The 22964-nt window shown below is 37.6% G+C and overlaps 1 long non-coding RNA gene across 2 annotated transcripts; it reads left to right on the forward strand.

Moving 5' to 3' along the window:
- The first annotated feature begins 18961 nt into the window (after window positions 1-18961).
- Window positions 18962-22589, forward strand: LOC112785932 (uncharacterized). Of its 2 annotated transcripts, XR_003816170.2 has the most exons (7): window positions 18962-19629; window positions 20027-20120; window positions 20492-20568; window positions 20651-20727; window positions 20874-20986; window positions 22052-22100; window positions 22388-22589. It is a non-coding gene; the product is annotated as an uncharacterized lncRNA (long non-coding RNA). The 2 variants fall into 2 exon arrangements; XR_003816171.2 differs by lacking the exon at window positions 20492-20568 and having other exon boundaries at window positions 18994-19629; window positions 20569-20727.
- Window positions 22590-22964: the final 375 nt, after the last annotated feature.

Raw genomic sequence — 22964 nt, forward strand, 5'->3', positions numbered from 1 at the left:
TTTTCCATCATCAACTCAGCAACAGACAGAGAACTCTGAACAAAATGCTTCTAATTTAGCAAATCTAGTCTCTGATCTATCTAAGGCCACTGTGAGTTTCATGAATGAAACAAGGTCTTCCATTAGAAATCTGGAAGCACAAGTGGGCCAGCTGAGTAAAAGGATCACTGAAATCCCTCCTAGTACTCTCCCAAGCAATACAGAAGAGAATCCAAAAGGAGAGTGCAAGGCCATTGACATAAGCACCATGGCCGAACCTGTAAGGGAAGGAGAGGACATGAATCCCAAGGAGGAAGACCTCCTGGGATGTCCAGTGATCAATAAGGAGCTTCCCTCTGAGGAACCAAAGGACTCTGAGGCTCATCTAGAGACCATAGAGATTCCATTGAACCTCCTTATGCCCTTCATGAGCTCTGATGAGTATTCCTCTTCTGAAGAGAATGAGGATGTTACTGAAGAGCAAACTGCCAAGTTTCTTGGTGCAATCATGAAGCTGAATGCCAAATTATTTGGCATTGATACTTGGGAAGTTGAACCTCCCTTGTTCATCAATGAACTAAGTGATCTGGATCAACTGACATTGCCTCAGAAGAGACAGGATCCTGGAAAATTCATAATACCTTGTACCATAGGCACCATGATCTTTAAGGCTCTATGTGACCTTGGTTCAAGAATAAACCTCATGCCCCTCTCTGTAATAGAGAAACTGGGAATCTATGGGGTGCAAGCTGCTAAAATCTCACTAGAGATGGCAGACAGCTCAAGAAAACAGGCTTATGGACAAGTAGAAGATGTATTAGTAAAGGTTGAGGGCCTTTACATCCCTGCTGATTTCATAGTCCTGGATACTGGAAAGGAAGAGGATGAATCCATCATCCTAGGAAGACCTTTCCTGGCCACAGCAAGAGCTGTAATTGATGTTGACAGAGGTGAAATATTCCTTCAATGGAATGAGGACTCCCTTGTGTTTAAAACTCAAGGATCTCCCTCTGCAACTATGGAGAGGAAGTAGAAAAAGCTTCTCTCCAAGCAGAGTCAACCAGAGCCCCCACAGTCAAACTCTAAGTTTGGTGTTGAACTCCCATATCCAAACTCTAAGTTTGGTGTTGGAGAGTCTCAACAAAGCTCTGCACATCTGTGAGGCTCCATGAGAGCCCACTGTCAAGCTATTGACATTAAAGAAGCGCTTGTTGGGAGGCAACCCAATGTTTATCTAATTCTTATTTTTATTGTTTTTCATATTTTCTTAGGTTCATGATCATGTGGAGTCACAAAATAAATATAAAAATTGAAAATGGAATCAAAAACAGCAGAAGAAAAATCACACCCTGGAGGAGCATCTGTCTGGCGTTCAGCGCCAGAACAGAGCATGGTTCTGGCGCTGAACGCCCAAAATGGGCAGCTTCTGGGCGCTGAATGCCAGAACAGGCATGGTTCTGGCGTTCAACGCCAGAAATGGCACACAAATGGGCGTTGAACGCCCAAAATGGCCACCAACTTGGCGCTGAACGCCCAGAGTTGGGTACAAAGGCGTTTTTTTACATGCCTAAAGGGTGCAGGGATGTAAATCCTTGAACACCTCAGGATCTGTGGACCCCATAGGATCCACTCAGGATCTGTGGACCCCACAGGATCCCTACCTACCTCCACTCACTTCTTCTCACCACTCTCTTTCACACAACCCCATAAACACTCTTCCCCAAAAACCCTTCACCAATCACCTCAATCTCTCTTCCCCATCACCTCTTCACCACTCACATCCATCCACTCTTCCCCATAAACCTACCTCATAAACTCCACCTACCTTCAAAATTCAAAACCAATTTTCCACCCAAACCCATCCATATGGCCGAACCTTAACCCCCCCTCCCTTCCCTATATAAAGACCTCCATTCTTCATCAAATTCACACAACACACCCCTCTACACTCCTCTTGGCCGAAACCACATCTCCCTCTCCCTCTCCATATTTCTTCTTCTTCTTCTTCTTCTATTCTATTGTTTATTGCTCGAGGGCGAGCAATATTCTAAGTTTGGTGTGGTAAAAGCATAGCTTTTTTGTTTTTCCATTACCATTGATGGCATCTAAGACCGGAGAATCCTCTAGAAGAGGGAAAGGGAAGACAAAAGCTTCCACATCCGAGTCATGGGAGATGGAAAGGTTCATATCCAAAGCCCATCAAGACCACTTCTATGATGTTGTGGCCAAGAAGAAGGTGATCCCTGAGGTCCCTTTTAAACTCAAAAGAAATGAGTATCCGGAGATCCGACATGAAATTCAAAGAAGAGGTTGGGAAGTTCTAACAAATCCCATCCAACAAGTCAGCATCCTAATGGTTCAAGAATTCTATGCCAATGCATGGATCACCAAGAACCATGATCAAAGTAAGAACCCGGATCCAAAGAACTATGTTACAATGGTTCGGGGGAAATACTTAGATTTTAGTCCGGAAAATGTGAGGTTGGCGTTCAACTTGCCATACATGGAAGAGAACGCACGCCCCTACACAAGGAGAGTCAACTTTGATCAAAGGTTGGACCAAGTCCTTATGGACATATGTGTAGAAGGAGCTCAATGGAAGATTGACTCCAAAGGCAAGCCGGTTCAACTAAGAAGATTGGACCTCAAGCCTGTAGCTAGAGGATGGTTGGAGTTTATTCAATGCTCAATCATTCCCACTAGCAACCGGTCTGAAGTTACTATAGACCGGGTCATCATGATCCATAGTATCATGATTGGAGAAGAGGTGGAAGTTCATGAGATTATACCTCAAGAACTCTACAAGGTGGCTGACAAGTCCTCCACCATGGCAAGGTTAGCCTTTCCTCACCTCATCTGCCACCTATGCAATTCAGCTGGGATTGACATAGAGGGAGACATCCTCATTAAAGAGGACAAGCCCATCACTAAGAAAAAGATGGAGCAAGCAAGAGAGCCCAGTCATGGAGCTCAAGAGGCGCAAAAAGCTCATTTCCATGAGATTCCTGAGATGCCTCAAAAGCACTTTCCTCCACAAAATTATTGGGAGCAAATCAACACCTCCCTAGGAGAATTGAGTTCCAATATGGGACAACTAAGGGTGGAACATCAAGAGCACTCCATCATGCTTCATGAAATAAGAGAAGATCAAAAAGCAATGAGGGAGGAGCAACTAAGACAAGGAAGAGACATAGAAGAGCTCAAGGACATCATTGGTTCCTCAAGAAGGAAACGCCACCATCACTAAGGTGGATTCATTCCTTGTTCTTATTTCTTCTGTTTTTCGTTTCCTATGTTGTGTGCTTATCCATGTTTGTGTCTTCATTACATGATCATTAGTAGTAGTAACTATGTCTTAAAGTTATGAATGTCCTATGAATCCATCACCTCTCTTAAATAAAAAATGTTTTAATTCAAAAGAACAAGAAGTACATGAGTTTCGAATTTATCCTTGAACTTAGTTTAATTATATTGATGTGGTGACAATACTTCTTGTTTTCTGAATGTATGCTTGAACAGTGCATATGTCTTTTGAAGTTGTTGTTTAAGAATGTTAAATATGTTGACTCTTGAAAGAATAATGACTAGGAGACATGTTATTTGATAACCTGAAAAATCATAAAAATGATTCTTGAAGCAAGAAAAAGCAGCAAAGAACAAAGCTTGCAGAAAAAAAAAAGAAAAAAAAAGGGCGAAAAAAATAGAAAAAAAAATAGAAAGAAAAAGAAAAAGCAAGCAGAAAAAGCCAATAACCCTTAAAACCAAAAGGCAAGGGCAAATAAAAAGGATCCCAAGGCTTTGAGCATCAGTGGATAGGAGGGCCTAAAGGAATAAAATCCTGGTCTAAGCGGCTAAACCAAGCTGTCCCTAACCATGTGCTTGTGGCGTGCAGGTGTCAAGTGAAAACTTGAGACTGAGCGGTCAAAGTCAAGATCCAAAGCAAAAAAAGAGTGTGCTTAAGAACCCTGGACACCTCTAATTGGGGACTTTAGCAAAGCTGAGTCACAATCTGAAAAGGTTCACCCAATTATGTGTCTGTGGCATTTATGTATCCGGTGGTAATATTGGAAAACAAAGTGCTTAGGGCCACGGCCAAGACTCATAAAGAAGCTGTGTTCAAGAATCATCATACTGAACTAGGAGAGTCAATAACACTATTCGAAATCTGAAGTTCCTATAGATGCCAATCATTCTGAACCTCAATGGATAAAGTGAGATGCCAAAACTATTCAAGAGGCAAAAAGCTATAAGTCCCGCTCATATGATTGAAGCTATGTTTCATTGATAGTTTGGAATTTATAGTATATTCTCTTCTTTTTATCCTATTTGATTTTCAGTTGCTTGGGGACAAGCAACAATTTAAGTTTGGTGTTGTGATGAGCGGATAATTTATACGCTTTTTGGCATTATTTTTAGTATGTTTTTAGTAGGATCTAGTTACTTTTAGGGACGTTTTCATTAGTTTTTATGTTAAATTCACATTTCTAGACTTTACTATGAGTTTGTGTGTTTTTCTGTGATTTCAGGTATTTTCTGACTGAAATTGAGGGACTTGAGCAAAAATCAGATTCAGAGGTTGAAGAAGGACTGCTGATGCTGTTGGATTCTGACCTCCCTGCACTCAAAGTGGATTTTCTGGAGCTACAGAACTCCAAATGGCGCGCTTCCAATTGCGTTGGAAAGTAGACATCCAGGGCTTTCCAACAATATATAATAGTCCATATTTTGGCCAAGAATAGACGACGTAAACTGGCGTTCAACGCCAGCCTTCTACCCAAACCTGGCGTTCAGCGCCAGAAAAGGAGCCAAAACCAGAGTTGAACGCCCAAACTAGCACAAATACTGGCGTTCAACTCCACAAATGACCTCTACACGTGCAACACTCAGGCTCAGCCCAAACACACACCAAGTGGGCCCCGGAAGTGGATTTATGCATCAATTACTTACTCATGTAAACCCTAGTAGCTAGTTTATTATAAATAGGACCTTTTACTATTGTATTAGGCATCTTTGATCAGTTGTATGCTATCTTAGATCACATTTGAGGGCTGGCCATCTCGGCCATGCCTGGACCTTCACTTATGTATTTTCATACGGTAGAGTTTCTACACTCCATAGATTAAGGTGTGGAGCTCTGCTGTTCCTCAAAGATTAATGCAAAGTACTACTGTTTTCTATTCAATTCTTCTTATTTCGCTTCTAAGATATCCATTCGCACCCAAGAACGTGATGAAGGTGATGATTATGTGTGACGCTCATCATCCTTCTCCCTTATGAACGCGTGCCTGACAAACACTTCCGTTCTACATGAAATAAGCTAGAATGAATATCTCTTAGATCTCCTAACCAGAATCTTCGTGGCGTAAGCTAGAATGATGGCGGCATTCAAGAGAATCCGGAAAGTCTAAACCTTGTCTGTGGTATTCCGAGTAGGATTCAATGATTGAATGACTGTGACGAGCTCCTAACTCGCGATTGCAGGGCATTAGTGACAGACGCAAAAGGATAGTAAATCCTATTCCAGCATGATCGAGAACCGACAGATGAATAGCCGTGCCGTGACAGGGTACGTGAGCATATTATTCACTGAGAGGATAAGATGAAGCCATTGGCAAGGGTGATGCCTCCAGACGATTAGCCGTGCCGTGACAGGGCATTGGATCATTTTCCCGAGAGATGACCGAAAGTAGCCATTGACAGTGGTGATGTATCACATAAAGCTAGCCATGGAAAGGAGTGAGACTGATTGGATGAAGATAGCAGGAAAGCAGAGGTTCAGAGGAACGAAAGCATCTCCATTCACTTATCTGAAATTCCTACCAATGAATTACATAAGTATCTCTATCCCTATTCTATTATATAATATTCGAAAACACCATTATCAATTTATATCTGCCTAACTGAGATTTGCAAGGTGACCATAGCTTGCTTCATACCAACAATCTCCGTGGGATTCGACCCTTACTCACGTAAGGTATTACTTGGACGACCCAGTGCACTTGCTGGTCAGTTGTATCGAAGTTGTGACAAATTATGAATGTGTAATCACGATTACGCGTACCAAGTTGCTCACGTGCCAGGAATAGTTTGAGCCTGGACATCACAATTTCGTGCACCAGTCGTGTTCCTCTATCTGGGCCCTTTATTGGGCTTTCTTGGCAATTTGGCCAAACTCTTTGAGAAGAGGTTGGATAGTCTGACCTGAAGAGGTCAGTCACTTTGTCATTAAACATCCCGGGTCGGATAGCTCAACCCAGGGTATGAACAATATGGATTATTTAGTTTAGTTTACCCTTTTAGCATATAATAATTTTGTTTAATTGAAAATAAAAGAGTAAACTAGAAGTTTTAGTTTTTCAGAATCACAACAATTCACCCACCATATATATATATATATATATATATGTTGGTAAATTGACAACATTTTTCAAAGAAAATACTTATTTTTATAAGAGTCATTCAAAGATTCACATTGAGTTGAATGAAAACTCTTGATTTCTACTTGCATGATATACATAACTGATATATGGTTTCTGAGCCAAAGAACACACAACCCGTGAGTTTTTTAGCTTAATTGCATGGTTACATTATTTAACCATAGTTTTCATTCCTGTGTGTTTCGTCCTTCTTCCCTATAATTGCAGACTTTACTTTGTTTTATTCTATATGTCCAATATTCAATGTATTTACATTCATGCATATGATTGAGGTCATTACCTATTTTTGCTCACTTATCCCAAATAGGCCTACCCCTTTATGCCACCTTTGTTAGCCCCTTGAGCATTTTAATCCTCTTCTGTTCTATAACCACATAACTAGTCTTAAGCAGAAAAATAAATTAAAAATCCCAAATTGAATCTTTGGTTAGCTTAAGATAGAGATTATGTATCAACTAAGTGTAGGGAAACTATGGGAACTTGGGTTGATAGGAAGATATTAAATTGATAAAATTATTTGAAATTTAGGTGCATGCTCGTGTGAAACCAAAATAATAAAAATACCATGTGCATTGATATGTTGTGTTTATGTTTCAAAAAAAATTATAATAAAACCCTTTTAGTAAATAAATAAATAAGGGGACAAAATTACCCCAATAATAAGTTTAGTAAAAAGATCAATGCACATAGGATAAATTAAAAATAATTTGATGCATGAGTATGTGACAAGAAAGTGGGAAAATCATGGGAAGCTAGGCATAATTTTAAAATTGTAGAAAGTATGTATATGTTAGGTGAGATCTTAGACTAATCAAGGATTCAATTTATAAGCTCACTTAGCCTTATATATATGTTGTCACCTTTACCTTAGCCCCATTACAACCTTGAAAAAGACCTCATGATGTTTGCATATGTACATTGAATATTTGTTGATTGGTTAGATGAAGAACAAAGTTTTAGAAAGCATGACTAGAGAAGAATAGAGTGATTAACCCCAGACACTGAGTGACTAGAGTGTATACACAAATCCAGTGAGGGTTCAATAGCTCATTTCCATATATCCATATTTAATTATTGATTGTCTTGCAAGTTTATGAAATATTTTGATTAACTCAACTCAATTGTGAATGTGTTTTAATATGATTTGGCCTTGGTTGTACATATATGATTCCTTGAAAATATGAATCAATTTTACCACATGTAAGCTTTATATATATAAGTGGATAGTAATTAGAATTGCATGAATTATTTAGGTAGCTTACATTTAGAATAGATTGCATTGCATAAGATTCCACCATTCTACCTTCACTCTTTTCTCTTGGATTTAGCATGAGGACATGCTATTGTTTAAGTGTGGGGAGGTTGATAAACCACTATTTTATGATTTATCTTGTGCTCAATTGAGTGTTTTAATCAATTCTTCATCCACTTATCCATAAAAATTGTATGGTTTTACAATTCCTTCCTTATTCTATGATATATTTGAAAACATGTTTCCTATGCCTTAAAAATGTTAATTTTAATTATCCTTTTTTACCATTCGATACTGTGATCTGTGTGTTAAGTATTTTTAGGCTTCATAGGGTAGGAATGGCTTAGAAGACAGAAAGGAAATACGCAAAAATGGAAGGAACGCACAAAATGAAGTTTTGGAGAAAATGGCAGTGACGCGCACGCATGAACGACGCGGACGCGTGCCTAGCACAAAACGCAAACGACGCGCACGCATGAATGATGCGGACGTGTACTTGGCGTAGAGCAAAACGACGTGTACGCGTGATTGACGCGTACGCGTGACAAGGAAAACCTCCAAATGACGCGCATGTGTGACCCACGCGCACGCGTGACGGACGCCACGTGCAAGAAATTGCAGAAAACGCTCCTAGAGATTTCTGGGCCTTTTTTGGCCCAAATCCAAGCCCAGAAACACAGTATAGAGGCTGGAGAATGGGGGAATCAAAGAGACACATTGGAAACACAACTTTCATATTCACAATTTTAGGTTTTAGATGTAGTTTTTAGAGAGAGGCTCTCTCCTCTCTCTTAGGTTTTAGGATTAGGATTTCTCTTAGTTTATGGTTATTTCTTCATCCCAGGTTCAATGTTCCTTTAATTTAATTTCTCTTCTACTTTTATTTACTTTATCACTTAGTTTATTTACTTTCCCAATTTGATTTATGAATTTTCCCATGTTAGAATTGATATCTTTATTTAATATAATTTGAGGTATTTCAGATTTATGATTGCTTTCTTTAATTTATGTTATTGATGCTTCCAATCAATCTTCTCCTGGTTAAGGCATTTTTATTCAAGTAGATTTTCTCCCCTTTTGGCTTTGGTTGAGTAATTAGTGACACTTGAATTGTCAAACTCAGCTGTTGACTAGGACTTGAGGAATCAAATTGATTAGTCCACTTGACTTTCCTTTATTTAGTAAAGGTTAACTAAGTGGGAACAATAAACAATTCTCATCACACCTGATAAGGATAACTAGGATGGGATTTCCAATTCTCATACCTTGCCAAGAGTTTTTATAGTTAGATTGTTTCCATTGCCATTTACAATTGCTGCTTCTTATCTTAAAAAACCCAAAAAGTTACTTTTTTCCATAACCAATAATAAATCATACTTCCCTACAATACCTTGAGAGACGACCCAAGGTTTAAATACTTCGGTTATAAATTTTATTGGGTTTTGTTACTTATGACAACCAAACTTTTGTACGAAAAGATTCTTTGCTGGTTTAGAAACTATACCTACAACGTGATTATTCTTATAAAATTCTTTACTAGCAGAAAAATTCGATTGTCACTCAACCACAAAATAAAATCATTAAGACACCATGCATGAAAACCCCATTAACCAACATGCAGTGCCTGCCAATGAAGAGCTTATCCTTCTCTCTGTTTTCATTCATTTTCCTTATGCTTTACAGCTTGCTTGAGGACAAGCAAGATTTAAGTTTGGTGTTGTGATTCCAGGGCATCTTAGACTAGTTTCACTAGCCTTTTTCATTAGTTTTTACTTGGTTTTCATGCATTTCTTAAGCAATAAGTAAGTATTTGGATGAGAAATTCATGCTTACCTTGATTCATGAAAACATGGTTAATTTGATACATTTTCATGAGATTTATGCCATAATTACTTGTGTGATAAGAATGAGGCAAATTCTTGTGATTATAGAAAAGCTTTGATGCATTTTGTTTGGTTGATGATAGGAAGAAAGAAGCAAAAGAAGAGCAAGGAAGAAGAGAAGGAGAGGCCATCGTTGGAGCCAACATTAGCCCATCAACGTTGAAGGCAACGTTGAAGAGGATGGACGGGAGTAGAGTGTGCTTTATCAAGATCTTTGGGAACTCCTCCACCTAGTTTGTCATCCAACCCTTCGCTTGAGTGGGTAAAACTTCTAACTTTCAGCTTTATTATTCTACTTGAGTATGGCTTGCTTGAGACGGATGGTCAACTTAGGGCACTTTGTGGAATTAAGCAAAAGAAGAGGATGTTTAGTGGTTCGCGTTCTAAATCTAGACTCATTATGGTTGGAAGCTCAAAATTGAAGAGCATGGATTGGTGTAATACTCAATTAAATGGGTCTAGGAGGATAGTTTGGTGTTTTCATGAGAATTCAGCTTTCTTGTCACCCGGACGAAATCAAGGCGATCAACTAGAAGATGGGTGCGAGTTCAAGGATGCATACAAGCATAAGCCACCTTGACAAGGAGCCTCCCAAATGTCCAATTTAAGGACTTAAACTAAAAGTGCTTGGTGGGAGACACCCCACCATGGTAAACTCTTCTCATTCTCTTGTAGATATAATGAATGAATGAATTGGGTTCCATTGTATATAACTTCTTTACTTCGTAGTATATTTTGTTTTGCTTGCTAAGATGTTTATACATTCTATGCTTTAATTAGGGATAATTTTTTGAATTTGAGTTTTTGCTTGGATTGCAAGTTTCCTCGATTCGTTTGAAAAACCCCCAAAATTTTAAAAATATGTTTAATTTTGCATCTTAACTGGTTTTAGAGTCTTAGAGGAGATTAGGAGTTATGAGCTCTTTTTGATGCTCTTAAAAAAAAGAGAGAGCAGCCACGCGCAAGCGCATAGCGCGTGCGCGTTGGCTGCGCCTTTGAGCTTCATGGGCCAACTCTGTGCCTTAACCCACGCGGACGCACACTGTACGTGTCCGCGCCCCTTTTGCATTTCCCCTACCCACGCGTAGGCGCACCTGGCACCTTCGCGCCTCATCATCATTCAACACATCTACTTGCAAACGCACAGTGCGTGCACGCGTGGATGCATTTTTGCATCACCCAAGCCAAAGGACCCGAGAGTTATGCCAACTCTGGGCCCTTTTTGTGCCTTTAGCCCAGCTCACCCGCATGGACGCACACCGTACGCGTCCGCGCCCCTTCCCAATTTTCTCATCTACGCGCAGGCACATATGACGCTTCCGCGCACCTTCCTTTCTTTCCCACCCACGCGGACGCGCACCGTGCGTGCATGCGTGGATTCAAAATTTTGCTTACCCCAGGGACGCGAAGCCCCAGCGCATTCGTGCAACCCCTCCCACTCCCCTTCTCTAACGTCTCTCCCTCTTCTTTTCTCCCTCACCCGTAACCCTTCCCCCTACTCCGTCCGGCGAACACCACCTCCGTCGCCACACACATCCCCCTCTCTCCTCACCCTTCGCTCTTTCCCCTCTCTCTCTATCTCACCCATTCCCCCTGCTCTGTCTCTGTTTTTCCTCTCACCAGCAACCTGTCCCGCCACCGCGACCAAGAGTGCCGCCGTGAGCACCACTGCTGGCAGCGCTACCGTGCTGTTTCCCCTATCCGTTTTTCCCTTCTTACATTTCTGCTTCTTTTCTGTCTTCCAGGTTTTTGCCTTCCTCTGTTCTGCTTCTTTTGCTATTTTATATTAATTCTGTAATTAGCTTAGTTAGTTAGTTTAGTTTAATTAGGTGGTTAGAGAATCTGGGCTGAGTAGTGGATTTAGGCTTGTTTGAATTTATGCTGCTGTTCAGAATTGTTCTGTTTCATTGATTTGCTCTGTGCCCATTTGGATTGTTAATGTTGAATGTTGCTTCCCTCATAATTGCTGGTTGGTTTAGTTTAAATTGCTTTCTGATGTTTGCTGCTAAAGATTGGCTATTTTTGTAATTCATATGAACTCATACATAGTTTTTGTGCTTTTGATTTTTAATGAATTCATATGGAAATTAATTTGACTGTCTGAACTTGAGAATCAGCCAATTTACTGCTGAAATGCTGCCGGATTTTTCCTAACCATATTTCAGGAGTAGATATTACGTACTTAAAGCTTTTGGGAAGTAGACTTAATAGGTTGGCCTCTCACAATTATCAATATTTGGTTTGTTGACAAGGATAGTGATCTCAGTTACCTAAGTCTTAGCCAAGAGTTCTTTATCTTGCTTTCTTTAATTACTTGCTCAATTTACTTTTCTTGCCCTCTTATAAGTCAAAACCCCCTTTTAGCCCTTCATAGCCAATAATTGACCACTTCATTGCTTTCCTAGGGAGACGAGCCAGAGTCTAAATACTTCGGCTAATTTTTATTGGGGTTTGTTACTTGTGACAAAAACCAAAGTTTAATTTGATGCGAGAGTTGTCTGTCGGTTTGGAGCTATGCTTACAACGAAGTAATTCCTTTATCTAGGAAGAAAACTAGACCGACAACAAATTTTCTGTATCACCAAGCAATGTCAATGAATGCATTGATTGAGGAAGAGATGAAAATGATTAGATCCGGAGAGTTCAATATCTCCTGAAACCCAATGAATCCCCATCTCTGATCTACCCATTCTATTTACTTTTTGCTCTTTAATTTCATGCTTAAACCCCATTCCCATTTAATTTCTTGCAATTTAAGCTTCTGTTCTTTAATTGTATGCAATTTAAGCTTCTGTCATTTAATTTCTTGCAATTTATGTTTTCCGCCAAATTTACATTCTGCAATTCTCAACCAAATCTGATTTCACTCAACTAGAACAATTCTCCAATTAACATTGATCAACCAACCAATCCCTGTGGGATTCAACCTCACTCTACAGTGAGTTTTACTTGACGACAATCTGGTACACTTGCCGGTAGAAAATTTGTTGAGTGGCAAATTTCGTGAATCAGTCTCCCACCTAGCACTTTTAGTTTAAGTCCTTAAGTTGGACATTTGGGAAGCTCTTTGTCAAGGTGGCTTGTGCTTGAATTCTTCTTGGAACTCCCACCAATGCTTGGTTCTCCATTGCGCTCCAAGGTTTCCAATAAGTTTCACCAAGTCTTGATGGAGTTCTTCAAAAGCTTGGAGCTCCCAAAGTTGATCCTCATTGTGCGATCCGAGATCCCAAACCTTGTTTTCACACCTATTTTCTAATTGATCATCATGGTTCTACTTGGGTGGTAGACATGCCGAATTCTCAATGAAGCCTCCAAACAACTTCCTAGACCCATGCAATTTGGTTCTACACCAACCATTGCTATTCAACTTTGAGCATGCAACCATCATGAACTTAAAGTGATGTTTCCAACCACCACACAACTCTCTCCTACTCTTAACTCCACAAAGAGCTCTAAGTTGACCATCATTTTCAATCAAACCATATTCAAATGAGAAAGTAAAGCTTAAGAACAAGAATTTTACCCACTTAAATGTTGTGTAGGATGGTGACTTAGGAAGGGGTGGTCCCAATGATCTTGCAAGTTCCACTCCCTTGTCCTCTTTTTTTACTATCTTCACCTCTTTGTAAGCTTCTTCAATTCCAACCTCTTCCTCTTGGTAGCTCTCTTCCAATTCAATCTCTTCTTCATTGCTCACCAAGGGTATGGAAGGTTGTGCACATTTTTCCATGACTTCAACTTCATGTCCAATGGGAGGGGATTCAATTGTAGATAGAAACTCATCAATGATTGAATCCATCTCTTGATCAACCTCTTCAAAGTCTTCAATCATGATATGCCTTGGAGGTTGTACGCACTCCTTAACATCAATATCAAGCTTCTTGGAAGAGGGCTCTCTAATTCTACATTCCCATGGACTTCCAACATCTCCTAAATCTTCAACCACTCCTTCCTTTTCAATTATCTCTACTCTCTCCTCTTGTTGCACTCCTTGCTTCAACTCCTCTTCTCCACCTTAAAGCACCAAACTCACTCCCTCACTATGCTCCTTGATTGCTTCTCCACATTCAACAATGGGAGTGCCTTAATCACATAGGCTTAGGCGGGAGGAGACCATGTTGCAAACGGCTTCCGCCACGGTGGCAAGCACGACTTCTATCTTCTTTAACTCCTTTTATGTCTCTTCTTGCCTTTCGAGGTAAGAGCTAATATCTATTTGTTGTTCTAGCATGAAGGAATGGAGAGACTCATCCATTGGAGGTGGTGTGAGAAGGGAGGGTTCATTGTTTGGGAGAAAGGTCTCATAATTGGAAGGTGGTTCTTCTTGGTAAGGGTATGGAGATGGTGTATATGGAGGTGGTTCTTGGGAGTAATTGTGTTAGAATTGTTGTAGTTCCATGTATGGTTCATATGGCTTATGAGGTGGTTGGTATGGTGGATTAAGATGAGGGTCATATGGAGGTGTTTGGTGGTAAGGGGCTTGTAAGTAAGGTGGTTCAAAACCATGTTGAGGAGGTGGTTTATAGTCATATGGTGGTGGTTGTTGACAACCACAATGAGGATCATCACATCCATTAGGTTGATATGCATTAGGAGTGGAATTATACCTATAAGGAACCGGAGGTTGTTGTTGCCAAGAAGGTTGATCAATCCTTTGAGGCTCCTCCCATCTTTGATTGTCTCGCCCTTGATGCACATCCTCATTGAAGCTTCCATTCCCTACAACATAGTTGTAACCAAACTCATAGCCAAAGGGATAAGAATTCATAGTAGCAAATAAAAATAAAAGCTAACAAAAATAAGCAACAAAGTCCTAAACCTAACAAAAACTAACAAACAAGCAAAAGGCAAACATATGCACATATTCACAATAGCCAATAATATTACACCATTGCAATTACCCGGCAATGGCACCAAAAATTTGATGCAAGGCTTTATGACGGTTCAGAATTTCACACAAATAATTCTGTTGATAGTATAGTCCAAACCGACAATCAATCCTCAAATCAAATTTTAAATGTTTTGGTTGTCACATGTACAAACCCCAATGAAAATTAACCGAAGTATTTAAACCTCGGGTCGTCTCACAAGAAATTACAATGAAGTAATCAATTATTGGCTATGAAAGAAACAAGGGGGTTTGATTTATAGTTGACAAGAAAAGTAAATAACAAGAAAGTAAATGACAATTAACTAATAAAACAAAGGAAAACGACTCTTGGCTAAGCATAGGAATGGAGATCACCATCCTTGTCAACAAATCATATATTGACAATTATAAGGAACCAACCCATTAAGTCTACCTCTATGCTTGAAGTAAGTATAATGTCTACCTCAAAGCATTAAGTACGTCAAATAGGTTTGATCAACATCAATCCATAAGTCCTAACCTAGCTACTAATTAACTTGATAGTAGACTAGTGTCAATGGTTATAAAATTGACCACCAAGGGTTCTCATATCACCAATTCAATGAGACCCAATGACTCAAGGTCACTCAATTCCCTTAGCCTAGGCCAAGAATAAAGAAAACTACTAAAAAACTAGTGGAAAAATTTTATCAAACACCTAGTGTGCAAGAAAAGTAAACATCACAAATTGCAAGAATTAATGAAAGCTACAACTAACATAAGAAAGAAATCAACAATAGCAATGACGATAAACATAAAAGAAACATGGAAACATAAAATTTCATTGAAAGAAAATAGAAATCAACAAGAGTGCATAAGCATAAAAGCAACAAAATAAGGCAATTAACAAGAAAAACTAGAAAAGTAAAGATGTAACAACAAGAAATTAAAAGGAAAAACTCAATCCAAACAAGAATTTAAAGTTGGATCTAAGAAAATTAAGCCTAAACTACCCTAAATTCTACAGAGAAAGGAGAGCTTCTCTCTTTGGAATTCTAACTATAACATGATGAAAAACTACACTATGAGTCTCCCCCCTTTGTCTAATCTTCAATTTTGCATGAAATAGTCTTTGGAATCAGTTGGATTTGGGTCTGGGAAGCTCAGAAATCACCCCCAGCGTTTTCACTTTAATGAGGTCACATGCGAGCTGTGACGCGTATGCATGGGTCATGCGTATGCGTCGTTTGGCGCTTTACTTCTCACGCGTACACGTCATGTCACGCGTACGCGTCGCCTGGCGACCTCATCTCCACGCGTGCGCGTCGATGAATGCACTTTAAATCATTGTTTTTTCATGAATTCTCAACTTTGCATGCTTTTCTCTTCACTCCTTTGATCCATTCCTAGCCCTTTTCAACCTGAATTCACTAACAAACACATCAAGGCATCTAATGGAATCAAAGGTGAATTAAAACTAGCAAATTAAAGGCCTTAAAAGCATGTTTTTACATTTAAGCACAATTTAAGGCAGAGTTACAAAACCATGCTATTTCATTGAATAAATGTGAGAAAAGATGATAAAGTCCCCTAAAATCAACACAATATAAACCACAAAATTGGGTTTATCAACAACCCAATCATATTCACGCTGAAATATGGTTCAACAAAACTGGCTCCACTATCGAAGGGATCAGAGTCAACCTTCATCTCTTTCTTTGCATCATCAAATTTCAACCGAACTTCCATGACTGCTTCTTTTATCAAGTCCCTAAAGCAGACACAATTGTTAGTTGAATGGCTAGTTACTTGATGAAACTTACAATAAGATTTTCCTTTTAAATCTTTACCGAAAGCAAAGTTCTGCCTTCTGGTAAAACTAATTTTTTGTCTTTAAGCAACACATCGAATATTTAATCCGATTTTAAAATATCGAAACTATATTTTTTTTCACTCTTATATTTTGAATCACTCGATTTATTACCACTCGAGATTTTCCTAAGTAAGGAACAAACATAAGGCGGTCATTTTTTTAGTTTAGCCAAATTGACTTCTGCCTCTAGATCGGATTCTTCACATGTGGAATCCATCGCCACATAAGATACTTTTTCCTTTCGAGAAAAAGACTTACTTTTCAACATTATCTCATCACTCTTATATTTCTCTTTTTCTTTCTTAAGAATTTCAACCTGACGTACTCTTTCATCCAGATGCGCCAAATCAGGTATATGAACATTAAGCAACTTCCGACACAAATAAAATCCTAACCCCATAATTGCTATTTTCACCACTTCACTTTCAAAAAGAGACACATAGCATCGACTCCTAGAGTTTTTGAAACGGATCATATAATCATCAATGATTTCACCATCTTCATATTTCAAAGCCACTAAGTCAGTAACTACTACGTTCAGTTCTCCCCGATAAAATTGCGCATGAAAAGTATTTTCTAACTGTGCCCATGTTGTTATTGAATTTGGTCTAAGATTCGAAAAATAAGTAAATACATTCTTCGTTAACAAGAAGGAAAAAACTTCATTTTCAAATTTTCATCATTAGCTAGGTTTCCAGTCTCGACCAAATATCGAGCAACATGTTCAGTAGTTGATTCCCCAACTTCTCTAGCAAACTTTATAACTATCTTAGGATTTTTTATTCCTCTTGGAACTTTAGCAATTTGAACAGTAGGAAGAAAAATGGACACAAAATGGGGTCAATTCATGAATCCTACATTGAATCCAACCCTATTAAGGACATCTTCCACAATTTTCATGACTTGATAACATTCACTGACTTGATTAGCACGTAATCAAGCCAATACATCATTGGCATTTTGGCCACGAGGAATTAGCTGAGGATTTTCCTTGTCCCTAAGAGCACCATTTTTATTTTGAAACAAATTTTCAAATCCCTCATAATTTCCTCATGCATTTTGCCTTTTGTCTTCATCATAATCGACAATTCGAGCGATTCGCTCTACTTGTCTTGCAAGACGATCAAACTTTGTCTCATGATCTGCCATCTTGGGATTCAGAATTGTGGTCATTTGTTGGGTTAACAAATTAACCAAATCATGATGACTTTCTTCTACATGTTGTCGAAATGATGCCACTGAATTAGAAGCATTTGATGTAGAACCCACATGAAAATCTCGAGAATACTCGAGATATTGTTCTGGTAGTTGAACATTATTCACTCCATCCGTGCCTCCAAATCGAATCGGAAGGGCAAAGCCACTTACTAGTGGCGTATAACTTGGAGGAAGGCCATAAGGAGTCCAACCAGCGATTACTTGGGGCTGTGTTGGTATTGGATTACCACATGGACGAGTATTGTGCCCACCATTCCCTGTTTGGACTCTGGTAACCAGTACACTTTCACTTACTACTACACCTTCGAACGTGAAGTAATATCCGAAGACTGTGCAACTACTGGTGCACTATCATTTGTGGATGAACCACCATTAGCATTCGAAACTTCATCTGCCATGTGTACAATCCTTCCATTTTTTAATCGCATACACAATGACAATGCAAAATCATTTGACACACTTAATCTTAAAACTGTCCCACCGGGCGTGCCAATTTATTTTGTCGATTTTTTGCAAATCGAGAGTGGTTCGATATCTAGTGGTTTGGGAGCAAAACCTACTCCTCTCAAAGACCTTTCGATCGGACAAAAACATAAGGAAATCTGAAGACGGTAAATAAAGACTTTGAAAATAAATTGCTCGAATTTGAAATGATTTGCATTGAATTTAAATAAAATAGTAAAATGCCTTCGATTAGATAAAATTACTTTTGAAATGGAAAATAAAAGTACTGGAATGTAAATTGGACAAGAATGTTAAACATTGCTTAAAAAATAAACTTGCATGAAAAGTAAAGTTTGCAGAAAATGTAAATGAAAAGATAAAAATAGTGGAAGAAATCCTACAGAAAAGTAACTCGAATGCAGATTCAGAAAGTCACTGGGATATGAGTGTGCTTGAGTATTTTTCTGAAGCAAAGTTCCAACTATTGTGCCTTCGAGTCTTCTTCTATTTATAAAAATCTCCAACCAATCAAATTGAAGTGTAACTCCCACGTTCATTAATCCATAGGTAACCGTTCCCGCTTCTTTTGCTGGACAAAAGGTAACGTTCAAAAGCAACCCTCAAACCTTGGGACCTTCGATTCGACATGTCAATCAATTTGTTGACTGGTCATGACAAACTCTTGTTCGATCTTCCCTGCCAAAGGGTTCTCTTTTGATGTTGACTTTTCTTCGAAGATACATGCTTACTGACTCTCGAATGCTCCCTTTTTCAACATAAATTATTTTCGACTAACGCTAGTTAAACTTCTACTTAATTAATAATTGCTAGTTAAATAAATGTTGTACCTAGTACTATAATAAACTAATCACATTATTAATGTTGTACTTAGTACTATAATAAACTAATCAATCTCACTACAAGATTAATATTTAATTTTGGGAGTATTTTAGTGGAGGTTGCTGAAAACCTCTACAATACATTTTATTCATGGCAATTTAGAAAACCTCCACTAATAATTAATTCATTAAAATGCAAAATTATTCCTCAAAACCTAATTTTTCCTTTTCGCAGAGATGAGAAGCTGGTTAGCGGAGAAGAGAACGGCGATGAAACCCTAAATTCTCTACCATCATTTTCGCCGCCGTTTTCGCTGCCGTTTTCGCCGCCGGCACCATTACCACTGTCGTATCCATCGCAGTAGAGAGCTTCTGAATCGAGCCACCTATCTCATCAACGCGTTATCAGATCTCTCTTTATACTAACATTGCTATCACTGTTGCCACCGCAGTTTCTGCCGCTGCTGCCGCCACAGTTTCTGCCGTTGATGCCACCGTAGTTGTCGTGGTACAACGCATTTTCAATTCTGTTCACTCTCGAGCTTCTTCTTCAACGCCGCTTTCTCTCACTCTAATTTCTCCTTTGAACTACCGCTTGTACTTCCTTTTCTTCTTCTTACCTATTAATTTGCTGATATTTTTTTTCTTTGTTAACAATACATTGTGCCAACATAACTATGTTACAAGATAACAAGGAGAAAGTTAAAGTGAAAGAATCCATATCCTAAGATTTCTACTTTTGATGATGCCGGTAAAGCCAGTATTGAAAGCGGGGACTCAACTTCAAGCTTGTCGTCGTCGTCCTTTGAGAAATTTTTCATCAACGTTGAACAATCAGTCAATATCTCTCTCACGGTTATTACTTTATCTTCATTTATATCGTTATTGTGTTCATGTTGGCTTAAGTTTTCTTCTTCAACTGCTTAGTGTTAGTGTGGAAGTGCTCAATTAAGAGTATGCTCGATTTCAATTCAGTTGAAAATTTAATGTAGATGTCATTGATTGATAGTTTATAGCATCTGAAAGCTACGGATTTGCCAATGAGAATTAATACTATAGCTTTGAGAATGAGAAATCAATACTGTGTAGAATGTTTTTAGTAATATGATGCTTGGTCTGTCATTTCTCATATTGATGCTGTAATCTTGAATTGGTTGATCCCCTCTCAAGGAGACAGAGGTGGCTTTTTGCATAAGAAGCTTGTTTTGATGTGTATTTCTGTTTGTTTGTTTTTCGCCTTGATATTTTTCAGGATTCTGTGATAAAGATACTTGATACTTTGTACCATGATCGGGATTATGCAAGGTTTTTTGTTCTTGAAACAATTGCCAGGGTTCCTTATTTTGGTAAGTGCCATTCTTTAATAACTGTTGAGGGGCTTGAAGTTGTCATCTCTAACTCTAATTAGTGAACAGCAATCCTTGCTAGTTGCTGCTACACAAGGGACTCAACATAATTGGATCAGAACTAGCTTTTAAAGCCCAAATTTTACTTTATTTATAAAGCACCAACAAAAAGAGTCAAAGAGAGTTAGTTAGAGTTAGATATTTATTGAGAGATTTAGTTATGCTTGTGTATATACATAGTAAGAAGTAGCTCAGCTTGTATATAAGAGGATCCTGTATCTCTAATGCACATCAATAATACAAGTTTACTTCAGTTCATCATTCTGTCTTATTCATCATTCTCTTTCTCTGTTTCAATTTTGTAATCTTAGCTTGTTCTTCAACAAACCTGATTTGCTGTGATCTTAACAATACAACTCCATTTCATGCACTACATATTAACTTATAGGTGAGTTGATTCCACAAGTTTTACCCAAAAATTCACATAACATGAGTTGATTCCACAAGTTTTTACCCAAGTTGCATTTTAGGACCACTTGGATTTCAAAATGAGGAATATAATGGGAGCTTGCCTAATTTGGTCTATAGGCCATACTCATGGACAAAGGTGTGGATTATCTGCATTTATTTGCTGAATATATAGTTTGGCATTCATTTTGTTTATTTTATCAAATCTTTTTAGATTTTTCTTTCAGTAATTTTGTACATCTTCGTTGGTCATTCACTGCTAATTATTGCAATTTTGTTTTGTAGACAAGTAGCATTATGAACATGTTGATACATGCTTCACATATGCCAGATCAGAATCTGTCACAATGCAAAGCGACTCATTGTTAGTTAACCAAACTCATTAATTTCTTAGGAAGGTATATCTCTACAACTTTATGGTGTTTTTATTGAATACTCACAAATGGTTCTCTATGTCTACTAAAGTAAACTTTTATAATCTTGTTAAAAATCTTTGCAGTGGCTAATAGAGCAATATTAATAATAAATAATAATAATAATAACCTTGATATATTATGAACATAATGAAGTCAATGAGTGTGCAATATTATTATGTTCTTGTTGCTGTTGTGGTCATATCTGCAAACCAAAATTATTTTCACTTTATATCTATGTACTTCAAAAACCTTACTGTATATATGTATATATCCACATGGCTGTACTAATAATTATTAAAGGCAACATGACAGAAACTTTTTTAAACCAGATGAGCCGCTGTCTCTTCCCTGCAAAGCGTTTAAACACACACCATTATTATATGTATATCATGTTTAATTATTAAAGGGTCCTTAAAATTTACATACTAAATGTGAAGATTTATTAGTTTTAGAAAGTTACTCTCTACCATTAAAAGCACTCTGTCTTCTTCAATCCCTCAAACTTAGAATAAGTTCCATTCATATCTCACAACTACTTTTTTATTACTTAATTAATTAGTAGCTTTATTAGAGATAGCTTAGCTTAGCTAGCTATAGAGAGCTTCAAAGATAAGAATTGAGTGGCACTAAGCTAAATTAGTTTCATATCTTTAGTTTATATTAATAATACTAACAATGTTGCGGTGGGGTTTATATTTTTTTGTATTTTATAATATTTTTATTATTAATTTTGAAGTCAAAATTTGTGATACTAGTTTCCATCAAATTTATTCTATAACTATATTCTAGTTTTTATCAATTCAACAAAGTTATTCCTTCTACTAGTTTGTGCTTTGAGCTCCCGTATGAAGTGTTCAATTTACTACCTTTCATTTCCTCAAGACAATACTACTTCCATTTCTTTGATTATTTTCCTGTTCTATTTTAAATTCATATTAACTATTTCTTTTCTTGCTTGCCCCCATTACTCATTGTTTTTTTTCCCACTTTTAATAACTTTTAAAACTTCAAATGTGTCTTCTCTGGCATGGTTCATGTCATATCAAGAAACCAACTTTATCACTATTGGTCAAAGGCTTCTTGCCAATCCTCTCAGGTAACCATGCAAAACTTCACTATGAACATGTTTGCAAATAATAAATACTTTTTTTATTAACCATTTACTGATACAGAAAACAAATGTAAATTGAGTTTTCCAAGTTTATTTGCAAAGCCTAATGTAATGCTAAAGTAGCATTTTTCATATGCTTGACTTTTACCTATCTTATAAACAAGCAGTGGCATTTTTCATTCAAGCATATTATCGTCATTACCTATTCCTCTAGTGCTATCTTTTCAAACTCCAACATATGCTTACCTTTTTTATGTATGCTTTCCGTTCAGGATGCGGTTTCACTATGGCCATTCAGATATGTTTGATAGATCACTTTTTATGTAATTAGATGATATTGAAATATTGAAGTTATTTTATTTTATTTTTTAGAGAAAAATAGTAATAGTTATGTAGAACAATACCATATGTAATTATGTTTGAAATTATTGACATTGAGAGTTTTTTTATATATAGAGCTATATCTTATTTTGAGGAATTGTGTTATAAAAGATTTAGATTTTAAATTTTGATATTAAAAAATAAATTTTTAATTTGAGAATATGTAAATGAGATTAGATTAATAAATGATTTGAAATTAAAAATAAATAAATAATTACAGGATTTGTAGAGGTTTGAAAATTTTACAAAATAGATAATTTTTGTTAAATTAAAAAATTAATTTGTGGGAGTTTTAAACTGCCACAAAAGTGATCTAAAATTGCTACAAAAGTCCAATATAAAATCCCACTAAACAACACAAAACCCCCACTGAATAGATTGTGGAGGTTTTTAAAAACCCCCACAAAAGACCTCGTGGCACCTAAAATTTTGGGAGTTTTTGAAACCTCCACAAATCATTTAGTGGGG

The sequence above is a fragment of the Arachis hypogaea genome, chromosome 20 (assembly GCF_003086295.3).
Source record: "Arachis hypogaea cultivar Tifrunner chromosome 20, arahy.Tifrunner.gnm2.J5K5, whole genome shotgun sequence".
Lineage (NCBI taxonomy): Eukaryota > Viridiplantae > Streptophyta > Magnoliopsida > Fabales > Fabaceae > Arachis > Arachis hypogaea.